Source organism: Pelodiscus sinensis, chromosome 11, assembly GCF_052426305.1.
Source record: "Pelodiscus sinensis isolate ZL-2025 chromosome 11, ASM5242630v1, whole genome shotgun sequence".
Taxonomy (NCBI): domain Eukaryota; kingdom Metazoa; phylum Chordata; order Testudines; family Trionychidae; genus Pelodiscus; species Pelodiscus sinensis.
Genome location: NC_143062.1, coordinates 50,830,379 through 50,856,137, shown reverse-complemented (window position 1 = coordinate 50,856,137; position 25,759 = coordinate 50,830,379).

Genomic DNA, 25,759 nt, shown 5'->3' with positions numbered 1-25,759 from the left:
TTACAAAGTTGGGAGTGTTGAACTAAACAAGCTCAAATACGTACAAGATGGTTACAAGGAGGAAGAAGACGAAGAGGGGGAAAAATTGTCTTTGAGGCTAGGACAAGAAGCAATGGGCTTAGAGGTAAATTGCAGCAAGGAAGGTTTAGGAAAAACTCTAGGAGTGTTTAATCAGTGGAATAAATTGCCTAGGGGTCGCTGTAGAATGTCAATCAGTGGAGATTTTAAAGAGCAGGTTAGACAGACACCTGTCAGGGATGGTCTAGATAATACTTAGTGTTGCAATGAGTGCCTATATGGGCCTCTTAAAGTCCTGTCCAGACCTATGATTCTATGATTATGCCTTTGTTTGCTAGATTAAAGAGTCTGCTATTAATCTTCTTTCCATGCTGATATTTATAGACCATTATCATGTTACCTCTTAACCTTCTCTTAGATAGACTAAGCGGCTTAAGCTTCTTTTGCCTTTCACTGTAAGGCAGATTTCCAGACCTAACATCGTTCTTGTAGCTCTAGTGTGAACCCTTTCCAGTTTATCAGCATCCTTTTTAATGTGTGGACACCAGCATTGGACACGGTAGCCACTAGGGGACTCCCTGCTACTTTCGATAATCGTAAAAACTCTTGATTTTGGCTCAATTATCCCCTTTTAATCTAGCCCTGGGTTGGGTTTGACCATAAGCTGCCAGTGGCATTCAGTAGGTAAGAGCAACGTATCTACCAGAACCCCGAAATCTGTTAGCTCCTTGGCGCTCCCCAACATCTTCCATCTCACCAAGCAAACGGCTGTGGCTGTGCTTGGAGCTGGGCCAAGAGGAATTTAAAGTTCTCATCAACTCGCGTTCGACAAAGAGGATCGGGGTTCACTGCCCAGGTAGCTGGAGGAGACGGAAATGAAATCCAAAGTGGGGCCGTTTTACCAGTGTGGGATTTTGTCACTGTCACATTCTGGGGTGGAATCCAGACCTCTGAGTTGTGGGGTCAACCCCTGCTTTTCCCCAAACCCTGGGCACTGCAAAGCCTTTCCTGCACCACTCAGAGGAATAATAATAGCTAACTGGCGTATTTTGTCTCTTTAAAGGAGTCAGCACTTTAACTAGCGCTCACATTCTCTTGATTTTAAATCTTCTCCTTTTGTTAAAAGCCAGTGCTAGTTACATCAGAAGTGAAACTGTCCTTCCTACTTGTACTCACTTAATGAACCTGAGTTAGAAAGGGTTACAAGCAAATCAAAGGGGGAAACACTTTCTAGAGGCTAATCCTTAAACCGGGGCACGTCTACACTACAGCGTTATTTTGAAATAACTAAGTGAGCGTCCACACTGCAAGCCCGATATTTTGAAATTCAAAGTAATTACACCCCAGTGCTTCCGGGGGCTCTAAATCAAGGTAGCATGTCCACAGTAGGGGAGCCTGCCTTGGGTGAAATTTGCGGCTTCCCTGTCGTGTGGACGTGCTATTTCGAAATAGTTATTTTGGGAGTTATTATTCTGAAATAGCTAATTCGTAATGCCCTTGTAGTGGAGACATAGCCCCACGGTCCTGGTTCGATGTAAGATTTTTACCACATGACCACAGGTGGCCAACCAGCTTGCTGGGAGGTTAAGATCTTGATCAAAATCCAATGTACTCAGTGGCTTTGTCTTCTGGGGCAAAAAATCACACGAGGTTCCTTGCTCCTGTCTTCTTTAGTCTGGGGAACCCTGGGGTGTAAACTTCTGAAGAATCCTTTCCAAAGCAACGTTCATTTAAGCTGTGATGAAGGCGGCATGGAATCTGCTGGGGAAGGAAACACCAAGCTGGCTTCTTCGCCTACGTAATTTGCATGTTAATAATCAAGATTCCTGGCTCTCCTTCGCCCGCCATGCTGCTGTGTGGTTCTCTCCTCCACCCCTTTGCATGACAGTTTCATTTACCTTTCATGTAAATTGCGCTCCCGTTGTCTTTTAATGTACCTCGGCAATACCTTCACGGTGGCAGACGGTCTGCTTCTTATTGATCTCTTACACGATCCCTATTAAGGGCAGGTTATGACATTCACGAGGTGGGGCACGCTGAATGGGTCAGGCCAGCTGGGACAGATTCCACTGAGCTAGGACTTCCCCTTGCCCTGTTGCATTGGGATGCTGGTAGGGGCCTATCCCCACGCTCAATCTAGGTGGCTATAATTGCAGAAACATGTGCAGGCTGAAAAGCCCAGAGACGGCAGCATTTCCTGGCAGAGGGAAAAGGTGGCTTTAAGAGGTCTTGAACCAGTGTCCTTAGGTGTTTTCTATCGCAGAGTCATGTGTGAGCACTCAGCCGCTGCACCGCAAGCTAGAAATGAGAAATTTCAAGGGCTATTGAGCACTCTGTGAGTTTTCACAGTGGCACTGCGCAAAGTTATTTAGCACAGGTGTTGTGGTGATCGTGATGCATTGGGAGAATTCACGGTGCTCAATGGCCCTCAAACATCCACCTGTTGGAGGTGGTGGTTAAATAGGAATGCAGTGGGTTAGAAGATAAAATATGCAGGGAGACAGTGTTGCTCTGGGACTTTCCCAGCCCTGGTTTCTTTACCTCACATCCGTTTGTCGTTTTGCCCCAAGAGGGGATGGAGGCGGTACTGACAACATGGACTTTAACAGCCACCCAAGGGGAGAGCCTCCTGGTGCGCGGCACGTCCGCCGGTGCCATCCCGTCATGCCGCTTTCCATCACGAGCACAAGTGAGAGAGTGAGCAGATGTGACCTTGCACCACAAACTCCATGTGGGAGGGCCAGTGCTTCCCCAAAGTCCTGTGAGGGTATGTCTAGACTACAGAGTTTTGTCAGAAAAACGGCAATTTTTCCGACAAAACTCGCAGAACATCCACACTGCCAGCGCATTCTTTCCAGAGCAAATCGAAAGAACAGAGTTTTTGCTCCCGTGGTATTCCTCTTCCTACGAGGAAGAAGCCTTTTTGCAAAAGAGCTCTTGCGCAAAAAGGCATGTGTGATCAGGGAAGAGGGAGTTTTTTCGGAAGAAGAGGGAGGAGGAAAGAGCACAGGTGCCCTGGTGGCCATTCCGTCCATAGCCATCACTGCTTACATGCGAGAGAGTGCCCAGGAAGTCTGAATGCTCTCTTTCGAAAAAGTGCATTGCTTTTTCGATGCGCTTTTGCAGTGAGGACGCTCTCTTGCGCAAGAAGTTTTTTCAGAAGATCTCTTCCAAAAAAAGTTTCTTGCACAAGAAGCCTTCAGTCTAGCCATAGCCTGACTCAGTTGCACAAAGGCCACAGAGACTCAATACGTGTTCAGCCGCCAGACTCTGGGAAAGGGAAAAATAGAAGCAGCTGGTTTTACACAAATGCATGTAGCCCTGGAGGACCGGCAAGTCCTGGGTAGAGTTTTCTTTTCATTATCACTCTCCAAGTCCCGCTGCTCCCATGCTGATGGTGCCAGGTGGGGCCCTTCCAGGAAGGACATGCTCGCCTGTTCTTTCATGCACAAGTGAATCGATTAGGAAGCTTGGGAAGGAGGGGAGGGGACAAAGAGTGAGGAGAAAACAGCTTTCATTTTTTCTTTTCGTTCAGCCCGAGCTCTTGCTGCAGCACGCCACTGCCAGGAGTAAAACCAAAGCGCACGCCGCCGCTAAAAGGTAACCACAGAATCCTAGAACACTGGAACTGGAAGGGACCTCGAGAGGGCACTGAGTCCTGTCCCCTGCCCTTAATTAAAAATGGAAAATAGTGGCGTCCGCCCATCACGGCATAATCCTTAGGGTTGCGCTGCAAAAAGGCCTCCCAGCTCCCGTGGCTTTGCGTTACGGCCTGGCGTCAGAGCCGAGTGAATACAGATGCCTAAGGAGGAATCACTGATCCAGCTTCGTTTCTTTACCTCTGGCCCCTAACGAAGCCACTGCCTTCTGCCCACACGGCTCTGACTGGCTGTCAGTTGCCCCCGCAGCGCCTCACGCGGGGAATCCGCTCCCCTGCCTCCGTCGGCGTCCCAGCCTCTGGTGCAGGCCTTCTGCTGGTTCAGTGTCATGCCCCTTCCTGGCCAGGGTGCCCTTTCCTCCTTGTCCTGGCCTAGGTCAGTGCCCCTGCATTGTAGGGTCCTCCCCTCCCAGAGAACCCCAATTCCCCTACGCCTCCTTGCCTCAGTGCCAGTCGTCACCTAGCCCCTGCCTCGGGGCAAACGGCAGTCTGGCATGGCCACTCAGGAGGCAGCAGGTCCCCACCTCTTGCTACTCTCTGGCTGTTCCCCCGTAGCCCTCGTACCCTCAGGCCTTGCCTCAGGCCCTGCAGCCTGCGAGCTCGCCTGGCCAGAGCGTCCCCAGCTCTGCTCTCTCAGAAAGCCACTTGCTTCCTTGCAACCAGGTCCCTCCTGCTCCCCAGCGAGCGTGCCCCTTCTCCCGCCAGGAGCCCTTATTTATACAGCCCCAGCTGGGCCCTTATTGGCTGTCTCTGCCTCAGCTGCCGGCTACCCCCCCCCAGCCTTCTCCCAGGGCTGGGTTTTAACCCTCAAGAGGCCAGTGTGGGGCAGACTCCTCGTCCCACTGCCATTGTTCCATTGGCTTCCTCCTGTCAGCCCATGTTAGCGGGGGGAAGGCTTTGCACGCAGGCCCTACCCAGCTGGTGAAGGGAAAGGGGTCAGCCGAGATGCAGCACAGGTGACGAGTGGCAGGGGCGTTTGGGCTCCAGCCTAGGGCCGGCCGTTTGATTAAGGCAGGAGGCGTGAAGCAGGGCAGCTCCCACCCGGGGCTCTGGGCCTCCTGGCAAGACCAGTAAAACTGGCGTCTGCCATGGCCACATCGAGCTCGACGCGGAGTCAGACCTTGTGTTGCTCCTAGCAACCTGGTATCACCGCACAAGGTGCCAGAGTACTGCTACTCAGAGGGGGCTTGGAGCAGCTAGAGTCAGAGCCTTAGGATCTGCCGGCCCCTATCACCTCAGCACCTCTCTTCCCCCGCCCCCCCAGGCCCCTTCCCCGCCATCACCACAGATCCCTCTGCTGAGACTGAGGAATTCAGCTCCCCCCTCCTGGTATCCTGACATGACGCCCCAGCCTGGCTCCTACCCTTCCCTGGGCCACGGGACAGTGACAGACCTGGCTGGTCCTACCCCTACCCCTGCCACCTGGGTTGTAATTAGCACAGATCACCCCCCACCCCCAGCTTCCCACCACTGTTCCCTCCATCTCTCGATACCTGCCAGCAGCTGAGTGGAGCCTTCCGTCTGCCCAAATGGTGAAAACGCAAGTTATCTCCAGAAGAGTGAAAAATACGAAGGAGCTGCCAATCCACAGAGGATTATGAGTAACTTGTAAACAAAGAGCTGGTTGAGTTGCCTGGATTGCCACCTGATAAGATTAAGTGGGGGGCTGTATGGGCCTTGTTATGTTTCATGTGAGTTCTACTGATCCATAATAACTCTGTGGGTGGACCTCAGTTTCCCAGGGCACTGCACCAAGACCTAGATGATGATGGGAATAGCAATGGGACTACTCCAGCAGCTCCATGTGGAGGTCAGGCCCATCTATGGCTATTGGGCAGGGATGGTGTCCCTAGCCTGTCTTTGTCAGAAGCTGGGAATGGCTGACGGAAGAGGGATTACTTGAAGATTCCCTACCTCTAAGGCAGTGTTAAACTGTGTTCCGTGACACAAGGCAGTCGGAGGTGTGCTGTAGAGAACAACAGAATTCAAAATGGCCACCCTTAAAGGGGCAGGTGACCTTTCTCCCCCGGACCTTTTTTTTTTTTTCGATCAGCAAAAAATCCTTGGTGTTCCTCATAAAAAAAAATGATTGTTTGGTGTTCCTCAGACTTAAAAAGTTTAAGAAACACTGCTCTAGAGCACCTGGCATTGGCCACTGTTGGAAGACAGGATACTGGGCCAAATGGACCTTTAGCAGGAAGAGGGTCAGGGCCCTGGCTCTGGGCATCCCCTGCCCCCAAGATGGATTGTACTGACTGCTCCTGGTTTCTGTGCTGTGTCTGTGCTATGCTGTGTCCCTGACGACTGAGCCAGCAGGGAGAGCAGAAGGTTTATTAGCGTCACCTCTGGCTGCGAATGGGGGTGCAGGGCCTGGTGACTCTCCCACCCCTTGGGGACCATACAGCATATCGTACCTGTGCTCTTGCTCATTCCTGGACGGAAGTCACTTGCCTTCCCTTTGTCTTGGCCACACCAACACGAACATGAGCTCGCTTGTGTACCTTCCGTCCGCTTCTCTCTGAAAGCTGTCGGTGCTAATTTAATTAGACAGTGCATAAGCATAGTTTAGCATTTCCAAAGGCTAACGTATTATAATGATTTGATGATTAAAGGCCTCGTCAGCACTTTGGTTTTCCTTTTCAAACGCAAAATGTATTTATTGCCCTTTTTTCCCCTACAAAATGCTGTTCTTACCATGCAAATGAGATGAGCCAGATTACAGATGCTGATTTCATTTAAAAGGGTATTTAGAATGATTTCCATCGAAGTGATGCTGTTTCTATTCTCGGTGGTTCCCTTATAGAAACCCTGGAAAAACTCTCCCATAAGCTCATCCATTATAACTCATTTGTTTCTTATTACATGCAGAAGGATGCTTATATCTGAGCAGCAGCAGTGGACGTGCTCACAATCTTACCATACGGCGCACCACTCATCGCTACAGGAGAATGCCCTGTACCGTGCCGAGGAAATCGACATGAGTGTCTGCTAGTCGTTTTCTGAAACACTTGTCATTGCTACAGTGACATGTGAGCTAGGACAACGTTGGTTCCAAGCGCTGGTCCCTGGTGCCTGTGGCCTTGTCTACCCTGGCACTTACTGTTTTGTCAACAAAAGGCCGTTTTTGGTGACAGGGAGGGAGTGTACACACTACAATGCAAATTTTGTAGGGAAAAACACCCAGGTTTGGCAACCAAAAATGTCCACCCCAGTGAAAGACTTTTGTCTTTCCCCTCCCTTTACTGTCAACAAAGCATCAATGTGGGTTCTGTTTGTGTTGTCCAGAAAACTGGCTTCTGCCAGCTGCCCTGCTGGTTGTGCTCGGTGTTCTGTGATTTCTGCTGCCCTGCAGGTGTGTGCCCATCCCCTTTCAAAGCTCCAGGAAGTATCTGGCAGATGAGTGAGCTGCTCTGAACAAATCATTGCCTGCTGCTGTGTTTCTAGTGCAAGGCAGAACAGCTGGAGAGGCGGCTTGCTGCTTTGACATTCCTCTTTACCCAGAGCTCACAGAGCTACGAGGGAATCCCAAGAAGTGCAGGGATCAGCCCTGCCTTCCCACAACACTGCAGGGTGTTCACCCACAATGCTTTGCTCTATCTGTCGACAGGGTGCTAGCCATGTGGCCATGAAATGTCAACAATGGGAGACAGAAAAATTGGTTTGACCAGTTTTCACTTTTGCATGTTAACAGCGCATGTGTTGCCAAATCTTCCCTGTATAGACAGAGCCATAATATTGTAAATACCTGCTCAGAGCAGCTCCACATAACTAGTCTGTCATGGGGCTCGGTGCAGGTAACAAAGTCTGACTGTGGGGCTGGGTGCCTGATCCTAGAGACATAGGGACAGATCTGCACCTGGAGTTAGTGGACATAAATCCAGTCACTTCACTGGAGAGGTGCTGATTTGCCCCAGGCTGCGGGGCCAGGCCATATGATACAATGGTGTCATGGATACAGCTAGTGTCATGGTTTGTAGTAAGTTGAGGGTCAGTAACATGGAGTCAGAAGGCCTGAATAAAGGCCTACATGAAAACAGCAACAGGCCTGGAAGCTAGTGAGCAAGACTTTGGTTCAGTAACACAGGAGCCAAAAAAGAGGCCCTGTTGATAATTGTGTGATTGTGTAAGTTAGGTGGAGCATGGAAGGACACAGGGAGGCACTGGGTACAGACTGTAAGTCAGAGGGGAGTAGCGGAACATCTTAATAAGAAATGTCTTGGTACAAAGACGCCCCAAAAACTAATGTAGATACTGACCTAGGTTCAGGCCCGGGTCGAAGTTGACAGCATAAAGGATAGTAAGTGAGCCCTCCCTTCCGTAAGGTATGGGGTGGTAACTAGGCAACAGAGGGTGGCAACCTGGTACGTAAAGAAGTGAGGTAAGTTGTTTGTACATGTCTATAAAAGGACACCACAAATGGTGAGCGACGACCGGCCTTGGGAAAGAGGTGCACTAGGCACCTGAAACAGCAGGTGTCATTGCCAAGACTTACAGAATGCACAGTGGCTTAACGTTTGCCCAATGACAGATATTAACGGGTTAGCCAAAGGCCTGCTATGTGTTGGTACATTGTCAACGCTTGCAGAATGCACAGTGGCTTGGCCTTGAGACTTTCTGCTGACAACTGTTAAGGCAGCGCATTTGGCAATCAGCCTGCGCGATTGGTTTCATCCTTGCCTGAGTCTATCATTTCCGGGGGCTCTCAGAGACCCACTGTGCTGACCCAAGTGCACGGGGTCTAACGTTTTAGATCAGTGGTCTTCAAACTTTTGGGGCTGCTGGGCACCCGGGGGGCGGGGCTGCTCACGCGCCAGGTGCCCGGGGTAGAGCCGCTCATGTACCGCGCGTCTGGGGGCAGGGCCGCGCATGTGCCGTGCGCCCAGGGGTGGGGCCGTGCATGTGCCGTGCGCCTAGGGCAGGGGCCGCCCATGTGCCACGTGCCCAGGGCCAGCACCGTGCACGTGCTGTGTGCCTGGGGCAGGGGCCGCCAATGCGCCATGCGCCCAGGGCCAGCACCGCACATGTGTCACGCACCAGGGGCGGGGTCGACCCAGATCATCCGGCCAGCACACATAAATGTCCCAGCGGGCACCATGGCACCTGAGGGCACCGCATTGGGGACCAGTGCTTTAGATAAAGGAAGCACACGCACGTAGCCGGAAGTTTATCATCACCGACGGAGTTGATGACCTGTCAGGAACTCACTGAGACAACCCCGAAATGCTGACTGATGACAGCAGTCACACACCTTCGGCTGCTCTGTGGCTCTTGAAATGTTTCTGTTCTCTGTGGGCACGGGTGCTCTTACGCAGAGCTCATAGCACAGGCTGGCCTCTCGACGACATCAGCCATGGAGTGTCTCCATGAGGCGTTGTGCCTCACGCTCGCCATTCCTCCCTCTCCCTCTCGTATTGCCAAGCCACACAAGACACTCCAGCTGTCAAATGGCAGCAGACAGCTCCCCCACCCCAAGACAGTGACTGTGGGGTTGCTACCCAGTCTCCAGCCCTCATTCCACTCACCCATAGAGAGGACTCTCTCGAGTGTAAGGGGGTTGCACTCTGAGGCAGAGCAGGTTAGGTATTGCTCCACTGAGCAGCTGCAATAAGGTTTTTTCCTTCCTGCCTCAAGTCAGTAAGACCCTGGTACAAGCCAGCCGCTTCGTGGGTCACTAGCATCAAGACAACGGCAAACAAACAAGTGCGCAATAACTACCCTGGAATCAGATGAGAGAACAGACTCGAAATCTTTGCTACCCAGCCCCACATCCCCCACCCCGTCCATGCGCACAGATTTCGGCTCCTTGTTGCTGCCACTGCATGCTTGGCTGAGTTAGTTTGCAGCACCAGTTTGTTATTTAAATCACAAACGCTCATCCTGTGCACTGGGACAGGCACAGCAAGTTCGCAATCTCTGCATAATGGCCCAGCAGGCGCGCATTGTCTCCTGAGGCAGGCAGAGGGAAAGACGACTGAACTCCCTGGTATTTCTGTCAATCCGCTCTGAGGCGTTCCTGGAACAATTGTTTTGTTTCCCAGAGCCCCTGTGCCGAGGTGTCGCGAATGAACCTCGGCGCACGTGAGCGAGACGAGGAAGGCGCTGGCATCGTCGTGGCAGGGTAACCGAGGGCTTTCAGCTGCTTGTTTAAGCTCCCTGATACGCACAAGCCCCCAATGTGGAATTGCAGGTCCCACTTCCTGAGGGGAGCTCGCTTCCTGTCCCGCCTTTTCTGCTGATGGCCCCGCCTCGTCTCCCTGTAACGCCACCCCCTGCACCACCCCAGACTCCGCCTCACCCCCCACTCCCACGCAGCCCCCTCACTGCTGCTTGCTGCGTTCCTCCTCCCCTTCCCCCGCAGAGGCAGATCTCCATGGCTTGTTTTTGCCACTACAGCTGTGGATGCGGATACAAATGTACCCAGGTCCCTCCTCCCTCATGATCCTCCCCCACCTATTCGCCTCTATCTCCTCCCTCGGCCTATTATACCCACCACTTGGCACTGGTTCACAGCAATGGCAACAGCAGTTACGCTTCCTCTAGCTCCCAGTGGATGGAGCAGACACACATGCAAGCTACGGCGTCGCCATTCACCAGTGGTCTGCAATGGCTCCCTCCCGGGGCATCTCCCAATCCACATGACTGGTGGCATTGCTTCTTCTGCCGCCCTCAAAGCGACTGGGCTGCCATGGAAGGGCCGTCACCCCCATGACCCCCAGGACGGCATTGACCATGGCCCGTGGAGAGAAAGGACCTTTCATCACTCCCTTAGCGGAGGCCTAAACTGAAAGGAGGCGCAAGGGGCAGCAAAGGGGTCAGGCGTCGTCCCCGAAGAAGGTGCAAACCAGCCTGCAACAACTCAAGCCTACAGCGAACTCTGGTCCGTAAGATCACCCCAAACGAGGGCAGGGGGGGCTGGATGTAGAACCTTCCCCACTGGTGGGGGGGCAGCATTAAAAGAAGGTGTCGATCAGAATTCAAGCACAGCTGGTTACCAGCACAGGCTCCACTGCATTCTGGTCTACACCATTGCCAGGTCCTAAAGCTGAGCTGGCTCCCCAGCAGAACGCAGCCCAGCTGCCAGCAGAGCATTGCTAATTGAGATCACATTCTCTGAAATGCGGGGATTCAAGTCAGACCTGTGGAGTGTTTGCCTAAGAGACAGTCGGGCGTTTCTAAGTAATCTCTGGTCCTGAAGCCCCTTGACATTCTAATCCCTCTATGTAAATTTCGGCAGGCTGAGATGGAATTTACATTGCCAGCACACGCCGATGGAGCTGGCAAAAGCTCATTCAGGTAATGAGCAATTGCGCCTCTGACTTAAAATCAAGGGTGGGTCAGCTCTGTTGGTACTATCTTAAAACGTTCTTATACTCTGTTTAAAAACCAAAACAATAAGTAACAATATACAGGGAGTCCTCACTGTAAGTCCAAGATACGGTCCAAAAATCTTGGACTTACAGCAAAACAACTTAAAGTGGGGAATTTTTTTCCCCTGGCTGACTTCCATTTAAGCCAACTGGGGGGAGTGTTTTGCACAACGTATAGCTTTCATGGGCAAAGACCCACTTTGTCAGATGCATGTAGTGGAAATTTCCAGACAGAGACCTACACCTACAACATCTTCAACAAGCATTCTGTAAACTACGATACCCACACGAGGAAGTGAGGAGACCGAGTGACAGAGCCAGACGTGTACCCAGAAGCCTACTGCTACCAGACAGGCCCAAGAAAGAACATCACTGGCCATCACCTACAGTCCTCAGATAAAACCTCTCCAACGCATCATTAGTGATCTACAACCCATCCTGGACAATGATCCCTCACTTTCACAGGCCTTGGGAGGCAGGCCAGTCCTTGCCCACAGACAACCCGCCAACCTGAAGCATATTCTCACCAGCAACTACACACCGCACCATAATAACTCTAACTCAGGAACCAATCCATGCAACAAACCTCGGTGCCAACTCTGCCCACATATATACACCAGCAACACCATCAGAGGACCTAACCAAATCAGCCATACTGTCACTGGTTCATTCTCCTGCACATCTACTAACGTAATATATGCCATCATGTGCCAACAGTGCCCCATGGCTATATACATCGGCCAAACTGGACAGTCTCTACGTAAAAGAATCAATGGACACAAATCAGATATTAGGAATGGCAACTGTAAAGGGGGGAGCGGGGACACCCACCCCCTCCCTAGTCCCGAATGGTTTATGGGGTAGGGCTTGCCTGCGTTCACTCCACGGAGGGGATCCCCGCTACCCCTTTCCCCTTTACTCCTGGCCAATAGGGCGTAGTAGGGTTCCCTTATGCCAGGGTCACCCCGTTATGGCTGGAACCCTCCTACTTAGACCCTGGGGCCTTCCACCTGCTCAGTCCCCGCGGTCCACCCAGTCCAGCTCCCTCTGGTCCGGGGGACCCACCTCAGGCAGGCTCCCCACCCTGGGGTCCCACCTCACTTGTTGGCTCCTCGGCGGTTGGGGTGGGGCCAGCTCAGGTGCGAGTTCTACCCAGCCATCCTCAGTTCGCTCCTCCGAGCGTCGGAAGGTCGTCAGGATGCTCCCGGGTCCGTCTGCCGCGGACACCCCAGCGGGGTTCGTCGGCCACCCCTGAGACCTCCGCGCCCCCTCCTCGGCGTCTCCTGCCCAGGTCTTCCGCCAGTGGCCGCTGTCTTCCGCCCGCAGGTCGGTTCCCCCCCCCCCAGTTGTGCCGGCGCCGCATTTAAAAGTGGACACCGGCTTGCTGCGCATGCGCGGCAATACAGCCGGTGCTCCTCCATCTCTCCGCTCGAGGTGCAAGCTGCCGGCGCTAGTGACGGGGCCAGCCCGACACAGCAACGTACAAAAACCTGTAGGGGAACATTTCAATCTCCCTGGACACACAATTGCAGATCTAAAAGTAACCATCCTGCAGCAAAAAAACTTCAGGACATGCATCTGACGAAGTGGGTCTTTGCCCACGAAAGCTTATGCTCCAACACTTCAGTTAGTCTATAAGGTGCCACAGGACTCCTCGCCTCTTTTGGATATGTGCTTGTGTGTGACACAAAAGACCAATAGCAATGAGCACCACTATATGGGCAGCTATCTGTTCTGTAGATTAACCACCAAGAGAGAGAAAATATGGCAGACCTCTCTTCTTTTACACAAACTCTTGATCTGACTCTAAGGGGAATGACCTTGCGTGGATAGTAGAGGTAAGCAGAGGAACCTGTCTACATTCAGCTTGAATAGCAAAACAATCTAAATAAGCAGTAGGCAAAAGCACAACTCTTCTCTGTTCAATGAATGTAGGATATTAAGACCTGGCTTTGTAATGATGATAGTCTAATAAACAGCTCTCCTGAGAGCAGCTTTGTTTGCCTGCACCTCTGACCTTGAGTCAGTTGCTCATTTGTGTGGAAATGCTTCTCCTCACAGTATGTTTTGTGCACACAAAGAATAATTTAAAACTTACATTGCACGGTCAATCAGCGCGACCTAAGTGGGCTCTTTGGAAACCATGATTTGTGCATTTTTTGTATCGAAACACAAAACAAGTCAGTGGCACCACATTAATCATTCAAGCCATTTGGAAATTCTCCAAGCGCTGACTTAAGTAGAAACAAAACAAAAGCCCAACAACAACAACAAAACCCAACACATTTCCCCGTTGATAAGAATCAACCGTGAACACAATTTTTTTTCCATTTCAAAAATGACCCACAACAACGAGAGAAAAATTGGCAAGAGAACGAATCACCCTACCATGGCCAGGCTTTGGCTCTGGGGAGAGGATGCATAAATGGGCATTACATTTAGGATGGGAACGTTGAAAAACAGGATTAACCTTATTCGTGGGGGTTCACATAGGAGTTGGTGTCAGGGTGACCATGCCGAGGTAGGAAAAGTACAGTTTGCGAACACATTTGCTGGGACACACAGCAACTGAAGTCCACCCCACATAATATATTTGTTCTTATTGAGAGGCAGCTATGCTCCAGGAGCTAACTGGAATCTGTTCCCCCACCCAGCAGAAGTAGCCCCGGGAGGTGCTGTGCTACAGAGACAGGCTTTTGCATTACCACAGCACCCCCATGTCCCACCAGTCCTGAGAGGGAAGGCACTCGCGTCCGTCCTACAAACAATGACACAAGCAGCAGAAAGATGGCGCCCATGGGAGCTGCCAGGACCAGGTAGCCCACATCAAGGGGTAAAGGACATGTGTTTTCCTCACCATGCACGTGTGGCCCGAGTCACAATCTAGCCTGTGGAACTCCTTGCCAGAGGATATTGTGAAGGCCAGCACTTTAATAAGTATTGATGGACCTATCCTCCATGAATTTGTCTAGTTCTTTTTTGAACCCTGTTAGCCAGGATGGGTAGGAATGGTGTCCTTAGCCTCTGTTTGTCAAGGGCTGGAAATGGGTCCATCTAGCCCAGTGTCCTGTTGTCTGACAGTGGCCAACGCTAGATGCCCCAGAGGGAGTGATCTGAGCTGAAGACAATAATGTGAGAGTCCCCACGCCACTTTGGGCCAATGGCCTGTCGTTTCTTAGCCCTGAGTACTACTTTCATAAAGGATCCTACAGACTGTGCACGGGAGAGGCAGGGAAGGTCTCTAGGCAGTTGTGGTTGAGAGAGGCCAGGCACCCGGAGGAGATGGCTGTTCATTAGTGTGCTTTGGCTCTAACGGGGATGGGTAGCTGCCTTTTTTCCCAAATGAGTGCTGCCCAGACGGCGCCAGGTCACTGGTTTGAAAACGGAGAGCTCCGTTATTAACCCTGAAAGCTTTTCATTTTAAATAGGATTCATTAGTGGCCGCGCTGTAGCTCCCGAGGGCGATGAAGGCCAGTGGTGCTGTACGTACACTTGGCAAAAGGCCGTCTCCAGGCTGAAAAGCAGGCCAGTTAAACAGCCACAGGATGGAAGGCATGGCAAAGCTCCCCTGAGCCCTGCACTTCTCGGTGGTTGTTATGTGCTGAGGAGGCAATCAAGGACGATAAAGCCATTGCAGAGAAACTAAATGATTTCTTTGCTTCAGTCTTCACGGCTGAGGACGTTGGGGAGATTCCTGAATCTGCACCGTCCTTTGTGGGAGATGAATCTGAGGAACTGTCCCGGATTGAAGTGTCATTAGAGGAGGTTTTGGAACAAATAGAAAAACTTAATGTTAACAAATCTCCAGGACCGGATGGCATTCATCCAAGGGTTCTAAAAGAACTCAAATGGGAAATTGCTGAGCTATTATCTGTGGTTTGTAACCTATCCTTTAAATCGGCTTCCGTACCTAATGACTGGAAGGTAGCCAACGTGACACCAATATTTAAAAAGGGCTCTAGAGGTGATTCTGGCAATTACAGACCGGTAAGTCTAACTTCAGTACCGGGCAAATTAGTCGAAACAATAGTAAAGAATAAAATTGTGAAGCATGTAGAAGAACATAATTTGTTGGACAAAAGTCAATATGGTTTCTGTAAAGGGAAATCCTGTCTTACTAATCTATTAGAGTTCTTGGAAGGGGTTAACAAACATGCGGACAAGGGGGATCCAGTAGATATAGTATACGTGGATTTTCAGAAAGCCTTTGACAAGGTCCCTCACCAAAGGCTCTTGTGTAAATTACATGGCCATGGGATAAGAGGGAAGGTCCTTTCTTGGATTGAGAACTGGTTAAAAGACAGGAAACAAAGGGTAGGAATAAATGGTAAATTTTCAGATTGGAGAGGGGTAACTAGTGGTGTCCCCCAAGGGTCAGTCCTGGGACCAATCCTTTTCAACTTATTCATAAATGATCTGGAGAAAGGGGTAAGCAGTGAGGTGGTAAAGTTTGCAGATGATACCAAACTGTTTAGGATAGTCAAGACAGAAGCAGACTGTGAGGGACTCCAAGAAGATCTCACCAAACTGAGTGATTGGGCAACAAAATGGCAAATGAAATTTAATGTGGATAAGTGTAAAGTAATGCACATCGGGAAAAATAACCCAAACTAAACGTACAGTATGATGGGGGCTAATTTGTCTACGACAAATCAGGAAAGAGATCTTGGAGTTATCGTGGACAGTTCTCTGAAAACTTCAGAGTGCAGCGGCAGTCAAAAAGGCAAATAGGACGCTAGGAATTATTAGGAAAGGGATAGAAAATAAGACCCAGAATATCTTACTGCCCCTGTATAAAACTATGGTACGCCCACATCTTGAATACTGTGTACAGATGTGGTCTCCTCACCTCAAAAAAGATATTTTGGCCTTGGAAAGGGTTCAGAAAAGGGCAACTAAAATGATTAGGGGTTTGGAACGGGTCCCATATGAGGAGAGGCTAAAGAGACTGGGACTTTTCAGTTTTGAAAAGAGGAGACTGAGGGGGGATATGATAGAGGTCTATAAAATCATGAGTGGTGTGGAGAGGGATGATAAAGAAAAGTTATTTATTAGTTCCCATAATAGAAGAACTAGAGGACACCAAATGAAATTAATGGGTAGCAGGTTTAAAACTAATAAAAGAAAGTTCTTCTTCACACAGCGTGTAGTCAACCTGTGGAACTCCTTGCCAGAGGAGGCTGTGAAGGCTAGGACTATAATAGAGTTTAAAGAGAAGCTGGATAAATTCATGGAGGTTAGGTCCATAAAAGGCTATTAGCCAGGGGATAAAATGGTGTCCTTGGCCTCTGTTTGTCAGAGGCTGGAGAGGGATGGCAGGAGACAAATCGCTTGATCATTGTCTTCAGTCCACCCTCTCTGGGGCACCTGGTGCTGGCCACTGTCGGCAGACAGGATACTGGGCTAGATGGACCTTTGGTCTGACCCAGTACGGCCGTTCTTATGTTCTTATGAGGCTTGCTGAGACCCTCCATATGGCCTCTTATCTTCCTAGAGACCAAAGTCATCATTGGCCAAGTCAAAGGACTGGGGGGGCGACCCTCCCTAATCCTGGGCCTCCGTTTTCCCAGAGCAGACTTTTTAGTGATGTGGGAAGAGTTGGGGGGGGGGGACCCTGTCCTGCCAGCTATGGCGGGTTCCAGCCCAGGGACCCGAGGTAGCAACAATTGATGATTTTTTCCTCTAGCCCCAATACAGCAGCCTTTCTCCTGGGCCACGTCCACAAACGCTGCCCCAGTATCATCTCCCTGGTACCAGGGCGAATCTTTCCTTTCTCAGCTCTCAGCAATGCACTTCCTCCTCTCAGTCTGTCCCTCTGCTACTCCCCGCTTCCTTACCTGAGAGAAAGCTTTTAAAGCAACCCCACAGGCTTAACTGGCTGCAGGTGTCTGCTTAGCCTGTTCCTTCAGGCAAGTTCTTCATTAGCCACCAGTGCCCGGCTTGATTATGTGACAACAGCCTCTGGCAGTTCACTCAAACAGGGTGAATGGCTTTTTGTTTTCTGTTAGCCCCCTGAGTGTGAATAGTCCTGGAGGCTATTCCAAGCTCTGTGGCTGTCCACTGGCGACCTGGAGCAAACCTCTGGGGCTCTGTTTGCCCTCTGAACTATTGTAGCTGGTTGCCCTGGTCTGTCACAGAGGGTAAAGTTATCCTCTGAACCGGGGTCTGCATCACTGAGATTCAGAGCTGCTGATGCCACCCTGGAGGACACGGGTGGACGAATGCACGTGTACGTCTTCTTGCTGATGACAGGCCAGAGCTTGCTCTGCTCACTGCAAATCAGGAGCACCGCCTGGCAGTCAGTGCTGGGCCACGTGGGAACAATAGGAGTTTAGTTCCTGTTAAGTCTCCTCCCGCGCCCAGAGTACCTGTCATCTTTGAGAGCGCACTCGACATGCAATTAAAGATGGGTGTCAAGCAATACCTCTAAGTGTCATGTGACTTTTGCATCATCTCTCCCTAGTGAGCAACCACACTCACCCAACTGTATTCTTCCTTGGGTTTGAAACCACAGACAATTCACGAAATGTCACATTGTGTGTCTCCTGTATTATCAGATCACTATGTGTGCACAGCACGGAGGTGTCATCTTTCCCCAACTTCCTGCGGTGAGGGATTGCTGACAGTGTCACGCTCTGTGGTGGTGTGAATATGCCCCACACTGGAGAAGGGGGAGGGGAGCAAGACTCTGTGGGCAGAGGAAGTCCCGCCCTTCTTTCCAGACTGGGCATGCTCTAACCTGTTTTTTTTTCTTTTTCTTCTCTTGGCATCCCACGTAGCATACCTGGTGGTGCTGAGGAGGGACTGGCCTGTGTTTAAAGGGGTTGTAAGAGACTGCGAGTACGTGTCCTCCAAAAAAAAATGTCATTCCGGAATTCTGGGAGGAAAAGTGCTGGGGCTCCCTGCAGAGGCTAACCCACAAGAAGGACCCACCAGCGACCCAAACCAGACAGGGAATGTAGGTCCCAATGAGGGCCATACAGGGGAGGACCTACAGATGGAGCTGGAGAGGGAGATAGATTATCTACATGAACAACAGGAAGATCAAACCCTGAGTCGGGCCTGGGAGTAGGCTCAAGCCCAAGAGACTGAGAACTCAGAGGGGGCGAGATGCCCACAAGGACCACAATTTGAAGTCCGGAAAGACCAGTTATATCGGGTAGTAAGGGACCTCCAGATGCAAGAGGAGATCCACCAATTTCTGAAGATAAGAGCTTCCTACATTTGGTGCATGCTAACCCTGAGCCGGACACTTGGGTAGAGAGAAAACTGTACAGCGGGTGGTGCACCTCTTCTTTTGGCCAGGCATACATCGCAATGTTCGGGAATAGTATGCATCATGCCCCGAGTGCCAATTAGCGGGACCCAAAGGGATAGCCAAGGCCCCCAGATACCTCTGCTGGTCATAGGCGTACCCTTTGAGAGGATTGGCCTAGATCTCGTGGGACCCTTAGAGAAGAGTAAAACAGGGAACTGGTTTATCTTGGTGATCGTGGATTATGCAACCCAGTACCCCAAAGCGGTCCCACTCTGAGTAGCAACGGCGAAACATTTAGCTGACGAGTTGGTGAAGGTGTTTGCCAGGGTGGGGATTCCCAAAGAAATACTTACTTACCGAGGCACCAACGTTTCATCTAGACTGATTAGTGGACTGTGTCGGCTCATGCACATTCAGGCTTTTCAGACATCGGTGTATCTCCCTCAGACCAACGGACTGGTGGAACAATGTAACGGTACACTCAAGTCGATGTTGTGCAAGTTTGTAGAAGACAACCCGCCACATTGGGACACACTCCTACCAGCTCTCCTCTTTGCCATAAGAGAAGTCCCCCAAGCCTCAACAGAGTTCTAGCCCTTTGAACACCTGTATTGACAACAACCTCGGGGCATACTTGACTTGTTGAGGGAAGATTGGGAGGAGCAGGAGACTCGGGTTCTTGGCACTACCCAGTATGTGCTGCACCTCAGGAAACGGCTCCAGATACTGGAGGCCTTCGCACAGGAAAACCTTGAACAAGCCCAACAAGCCCAAGAAAGTCAGTATGGTAAGGGGACTGCCTGACTACCTGGGAAACAGGAGGCTTCCTGGAGGCAGAGCAGTGCTGGGGAAGGAAGGCAGGGCTGGGGAGACTCTGGCCAACCAAGCTCCCAGGCTGCAGGTACTGAAGCAAGGCCTGAAACTACTGGGACTGCTAGGGGCAGCCATGGTAAGCAGGGGCAGCAGGTCCACACCTCGTTGCCATGGATGAGTGTCTATTCCAGACTGCAGTCTGCCCCGAGGCAAGGTCTAGATGAAGACTGGAAGTGGGCCACTGAGACAAGGTGGGCACAGGGGAACTGGGTGTTCCCTGGGAGAAGAATTGGGGGTCCCTGGGGAGGGGAGGACCCTGGAGCATGCAGTGGAGTAAACAACACCCCCCCCCCCAAAAGAGGGCAAAGAGATTGGAGCAGGTACTGCCGGAGGACAGTGTCCGGATGAGGACGCCGTGGTCAAAGGAACGCGGGGAGACCCCCAGCTAGAGGGAGGTGTCCAGTGAGTCAACAAGCTAATTACCAGAGCAACGCGCTGGAGGCGCTGTGGTGCTGAGTCTGCCCCGGGACAGGGTGCTGCTACTACTACCCTCCTCAGAATCAAAACTACTGACCAAGTGGCCGGGCCCCTTTGAAGTGGTACGCCGCGTGGGCCCTGTAGATCATGAGGTCAGTTTGCCGGGCCGCAGGAAGGAGATAGCACGTAAACCTACACAAAGCGTGGAAGACGAGGGACATCGATCCTGCCTTTGGGGACCCCCCCACCGACCGTTGCAGGGGTCTGGCCCCCTACGCCCTCCCAATAAACCTTTTCCTCAGAAAGCCAGAGACCCTCACTGTCCCCATAGCTCTTTCTCCAGCCCTGCGCCATCTAGGTGTGTGTTGCGGCTGTATGCAGAGCCAGTGTCCTAAGGCTATAAAGCAACGCACTAGCACAGAAATTCGTTAGTAAAGACAGCGGTGCAGTAATGCAGGAACTAATTTTAATAGGAACAGAACATCTTTAAATATAAATTAAACTATCGCCAACATTTAATTCATATTGTACGTGGGTTACTTTAGCCATTGTGAATCACAAGGCTCTAGTAACAACGGCACAACAGAGTGGTGAATCATTCACTAATGACCTGCTCTGAATCTCACTTAAATTAATGAGCAATTCCTGGTGACTAACGGTCTTTGGCTCAGACACACGTGTCTGACAGAGGTAGTGAAGTTCTTGCATGTCTGCATGATCTTCACAAGTAAATAGCCCGGCTAAACGTTGTGTTGGTCAAATCTCTGTGGCCAGATTAATACAATCTCTAATTTTCATATATGAAAGGCTAAGGACTGAATGTAGGTTTTTGATTTTTTTCCTTTTCCATGTGAAGATGGCTTGATATCCAGCCCTAATTAAAGGGCTCATGACAGAAATGATGTGGTTATTACAGGAAACTGGGCAAAGCTGAAGCCAAGGTTAGAGAAAACCATAACAAAGATATGTTCTACTTTAAGCATCAAAATCGGATGCCACTTAAAGGTGCAAAAGCATCTTGGCCATCATCCCCCTAAACGTAAGATCGGAGACTCATCTAGAACCCGTCTTGAATCACTTTAAAACAAACAAAAGGAAGTTTTTCTTTGCACAACACACAGGCAACCTGGGGAACTCCTTGCCAGAGGATGTTGTGAAAACCAGGACTTTAAGGGGGTTCAAAAAAGAACTAGATAAGTATTGAAAGACCGAGCCTCTACGCGTGGGTCTCAACAAAGACCCTAGCTATCTTACCCATTACAATGATAGCTTCCCCAATTATCACCTCTAATACCATTAGCTCACAGACATTTACCTTCCGCCCCCCCCCCCCCCCACACATTCCCCTTCTGTTCTGAAATTTGATTTGTCCTTTTTTAATTGTATCCTTTGGTATATGTGGCTGCGACTATTTTCTTCCACTATTTGATCTGAGGAAGTGGGTCTGGCCCATGAAAGCTCATCACCTAATAAACCATCTTGTTAGTCTTTAAAGTGCTACATTGTCCTGTATTTTGTTTCAGTTCATTAAATAGTCGCTCTATAGCCCACAGTCTGTGACCAGCTCTCTGCTTGGAGCTGTCCATGGTGCTGCTGCTCCCTCAGCTAGCCAGTCACCCCCTGGTCTTCACGCCTTCAGATCCGGGCTGCCACTGACTGCTCCTGTGCTTTGCGGCCCCTTTTATGGGCCTTCCTGTCCCCTGATTGGCTAGCTCTACCACAACCGCTCTAGCCTCCTTAGAGAACTTCTCTATGGTCTTTTTCTAGCCTCAGAGCTTGATCTGCCCCATCACAGGAGCATTTTTAAAGGGTTCAAAAGAAGCCATTGATTATGAAATCTCCCACTGCTGAAAGGAGCAAGGTGCATGCAGACACCCAGTGCATTAACCCATGTAACCCCTTCTCTTAAAGGCGGGTTTTGTTAGGGTCTTTTTTTCTAAATGTAACTCTCCATTCTTAATTAGACAAGCAGCTCCGGTACAGGCACTAATGCTAGAAATATAAGCTTCCTGCCTCTGGGTAGCAGTATGTAGATTGGGAGGAGGCCAGGAAAGTTAATGGCACTGCTGCACCGCACTTGATCGGGTGTGTCACTTTAGGCATGTGCTAACCAAGGCTGCTTTCCTGAAATGGGGGCCTGTAGCTGAAGAGGAAATAATTGAGGCTTCACACCCCGCAGCAGGGTGTGTCTAAAAAAAATGTTGACATTTTTAGTGGTGAGTCTTTTCCCTCCCCCCCCCCCACACCTCAAAGAAGACATTATGCAAAGCAAAAGTAACAAAGACTAAGGCAGAATCTTTGGCATCTCTTTCCTTTGCAACCACGCAGAGCCATGAGCTCAACTATTGGTGAGCAGCATTATCAAACATTAATAAAGGCACCAATGTAGTCATACCAAGGAGGAAATATTCTAGACAAGCTAGTCTCTGAAGAGCATATTGGAATGACAAAGCCGTGGTGCATCATTGCATAGATTTAACTAATTCAATTAGTTCAATGTAGGGAGACTAAATATCATGAGCCTCAATGAAGGGTCTGCAAACGATTAAAAACAAACTCGGGAGCTATGCGCAGCACAATGGGAAGAGCTTTCAGATGGGCTCTGGAGGGCAATACAAGATCAATCATGGCATGTACAAAGCACGCTTTCCCCAGTCCTGCAGAGTAGTTAAACACATGCTTAAAACTGAGCATGTGCATAAATACTGAGGTAGACTAAGATGAAAATTCATCCATTTTTATAGACAGTTGTAGCGAACAAGACCCTGACGCAGGCAGCCCTGGAAGCACGTTCATAAATCCCATTAAAGTTAATGGGTCATAAGCCTATGCTTCAAGTTAAGCCTATATTTAAGCATGTTCCTGCACAGGGAGTTCTTAAGACCAGAAGGGACCATTTGATCCAGGCTGACCACCTGGATGTGACAGGGCATTAAATGTGACGCACTTATCGGTGTATTGAGAGTACTAACCTGCATTTGTCTAAGTATAGCATCAAGAAAGGCATCTGGTTTTGATGAGAAGCCAGCAAGAGCTGGGGAATCCACCACTTCCTCTATGGCATGTTCCAAAGGCCAGTCACAAGCTCAGACAAATGTGGGGCTAAAGGGATCGCAACAAGGCTTCACATCCTGCCTAATGTGCTGAGGTAGGATTGTCCCGGTAGGGGTTTGGCCAACTCCTGTGATGGGTGTTGCAGTGCAGTGAAGCACTTGAACAAGCTTCCAGGTGAGGGTGCGCAAGACAAAAGGTTTTGCCTAACAGGTAACGGAAATATCCCCATGTTCTGCACCCCACTCTCTGTGCCGCCCTCAACGGACATGGAGAAAAATGGATTAGTAGCCTCTTTCTAACAACCCTTAGGCTATGTCTACTCTCGCGGCTTCTTACGCAAGTATGGCCGTTCTTGCGCAAGAATCTGCAGAGCGTCCTCACTGCCCACCCTCTCTTGCGGAAGAAGATTTACAGTAGGGCGTGGTAAGAGAGGTCTTCTTGCGGAAGAGCTACGCTCTTTTAACAGGTGTAAGACCTCTTGCGCAGGGGCTCTTGCGCAAGAGGGCAGTGTGGACGCTCAGCAGGGGTTACTTGCGCAAGAAATCCCCACGGCTAAAGTGGCCATCGGAGCTTTCTTGTGCAAGACAGCGTCCACACTGCCAAGGGTTCTGTCAAAGTCAGACAGGACTCACTCAGATTTGTCAGACCGCTCTGTTTATTAGCAAAGCCGCTCTGCTAATTCACCCAGAAAAATGTGAGTATCCCACAAGGTTCAAACTCCTTGATTTATACAGTCAAAAGAAAGCCAAGTTAACAGGATTAAAAAGAGGGGGAAACTTCACATGATTAGTGTGAGGCTAGTCAAGTATCTTCATTTCCACATCAAGCACACAGCAATCTCCTGTCCATATCTCCCTGGTTATCTCAATTGCTTTCTGCCTAACACCTAATGTTCCTTTTCCTATTAACTCAGGTCCACCGGGCTAGCACTCTGATCTGCATACCTACAAACAACATTAACATACTTTTCTTCTTCCTCTTAAAAGACAAACAGTATTCCTTCAACTTATTCAATTATTACAGCACAATTCATCTTTCTCTTACAGTATCATTCTTTCTACTTTCACAGTGCTCTTTCCCAAATTACAGCTCGCACATGGCAGTGTGGGCATTTTCTTGCACAAGACTTCTTAGGCCTTAGGCTATGTCTGCACTGGCGGGTTCTTGTGCAAGAACTCTTGCGCAAGACCTCATCCACACTGCCATGTGCTTTTGCGCAAGAGTACCCATGGCAGTGTGGACGCTCTCTTGCAAAAGAAAACTCTGATGTCCATTTTCTTGTACAAGAAACCCCTGCCACGCGTCCACACTGCCCTCTTGCACAAGAGATCTTGAGGAAGAGGGCTTACACGTGCTAGAAAAGAGAGTAGCTCTTGCCCAAGAAGACCTGTCTTCCGACGCTGTACTGTAAATCTTCTTGTGCAAGAGTGGGCAGGCAGTGTGGATACTCTGCGGGTTCTTGCGCAAGAACGGCCATAGTTGTGCAAGAACCCACCAGTGTAGACATAGCCTTAATGTCCTTGGAACGAGACGACCGAACAGTGGGCCCTGGGAACAGTCTTAAAAAACAAACCCAGTGGGCATGTTTCGTCTTGACCTTTTCCTCAGAGGTCAGGTTTTCTAAAAATCTTTTCTCATTTTGTTTGTTCTCCTTTAAGTTGTCTGCCTCTTTCCGAGAGCGAACTGGAAACACGGTTATCCTGACAGATCCCGGTTGGTGGCAAGCGGCATCAATCCAGGACTTCTGCAGTTGAGTGTATCAGCCTGTACTGCCGGGGCGGGAATGTTGGGCATGCCCACTGGACGAGTCATCAGGGGTAGCCACTGGCAGGCTGCCAGACTCCTTGTTTACTGGAGTGTCTGCAGGCCTGGTGGCGTAGCTAACTGAGGTGTCCGGCAGCGTGACCATGGTGAATCCTGATGACCCCTGCTCTACCACACGAGCTAAAAGCCACCTGGCTCTTAGTTTAGGCCATGGCCAACCCTTCAATTGCTAGCGTGGCTAGGTGCCATTGGAAGGCGCAGCGTCACACCAAGCAAGCTTGACTTACACCAGCCTCGCCAGTGGGGTTGCCAACTTGCTAATAGCACAAAACCAAACACCCCAGCATCATCCCTTCCCTGAGGCCCCTCCCCCTGTGGCCCCATCCCTGCTCACTACTTCCCCCTCCCTTGGTGACGTGCGCTCCCCGACCCTCGCTCCCTTTCACTGTGCTGGGACAGGGGATGGGGTGTGGGAGAGGATGGGGAGGTGCAGGTGCTGGGCTTGGGCTGGAGAGGAGGGGTTTGAGGCGCAGGAGGGGGCTCCAAGGCTGGAAGGAGGGGCCTGTGGCTTGAGGCAGGGGATTGAGGTGCGGAAGGGGTGAGGGGTAAATGTGAGGGAGAGGGCTCTGGGCTGGAGCAGAGGGTGGGGTGCAGGAGGTATGAGGGCTCTGGTCTGGGAACGAAGGGTTAGGGATGTAGAAGTGGGGCAAGGGCTTTCAGCTTGCTGGGAGGGGGCAGGCATCCCTCAGGTGGCTCCTGGTCGGCGGTATAGCCAGGCTCAGGCAAGCTCCCTGCCTCTCCTGGCTCCACCCTGTGCCCTTTACGCAATCTGAAGGCCCATTGCCTAGGCTATGGAAGGGGGCTTAGAAGGCGCCATGCACTGCTCTTCCCCATAGGGACGCCCCCCCCAGCTCCCACTGGCTGGTTTCCGGCCAATGGAAGTGCGACACCGGGGTTTGGGATGGGGGCAGCTTGTGCAGCCCCATGGCCCCCTACCCCCTGCAGCCTAGGAGCCAAAGCTGCTGACCACTTCCTGGGTGTGGGGAGTGCCCGGACAGGTGGGCACTACCGTGCCTTAGCCCTGCTGACAGGACTTAATAGCCTGGTCGGTGAGGTTGACTGGAGCCAGCACGGTCCCGTTTTGACCGGGCGTCCTGGTCGAACACCACATACATGGGCACCCTGCTCCCCGCTACTGAGAGAAGCAGAGTAATCACGGCTTCCACCCTACACCCCTGTGCATGTGCCCCAGAGCACGCTCCGCCTTTCTCCACAAGCACAATGTGTGGTTGACACACGTTCAATTTGTGACCCACGGTACCCCCCGATTCTTGTCAGCAGCGCCACCGA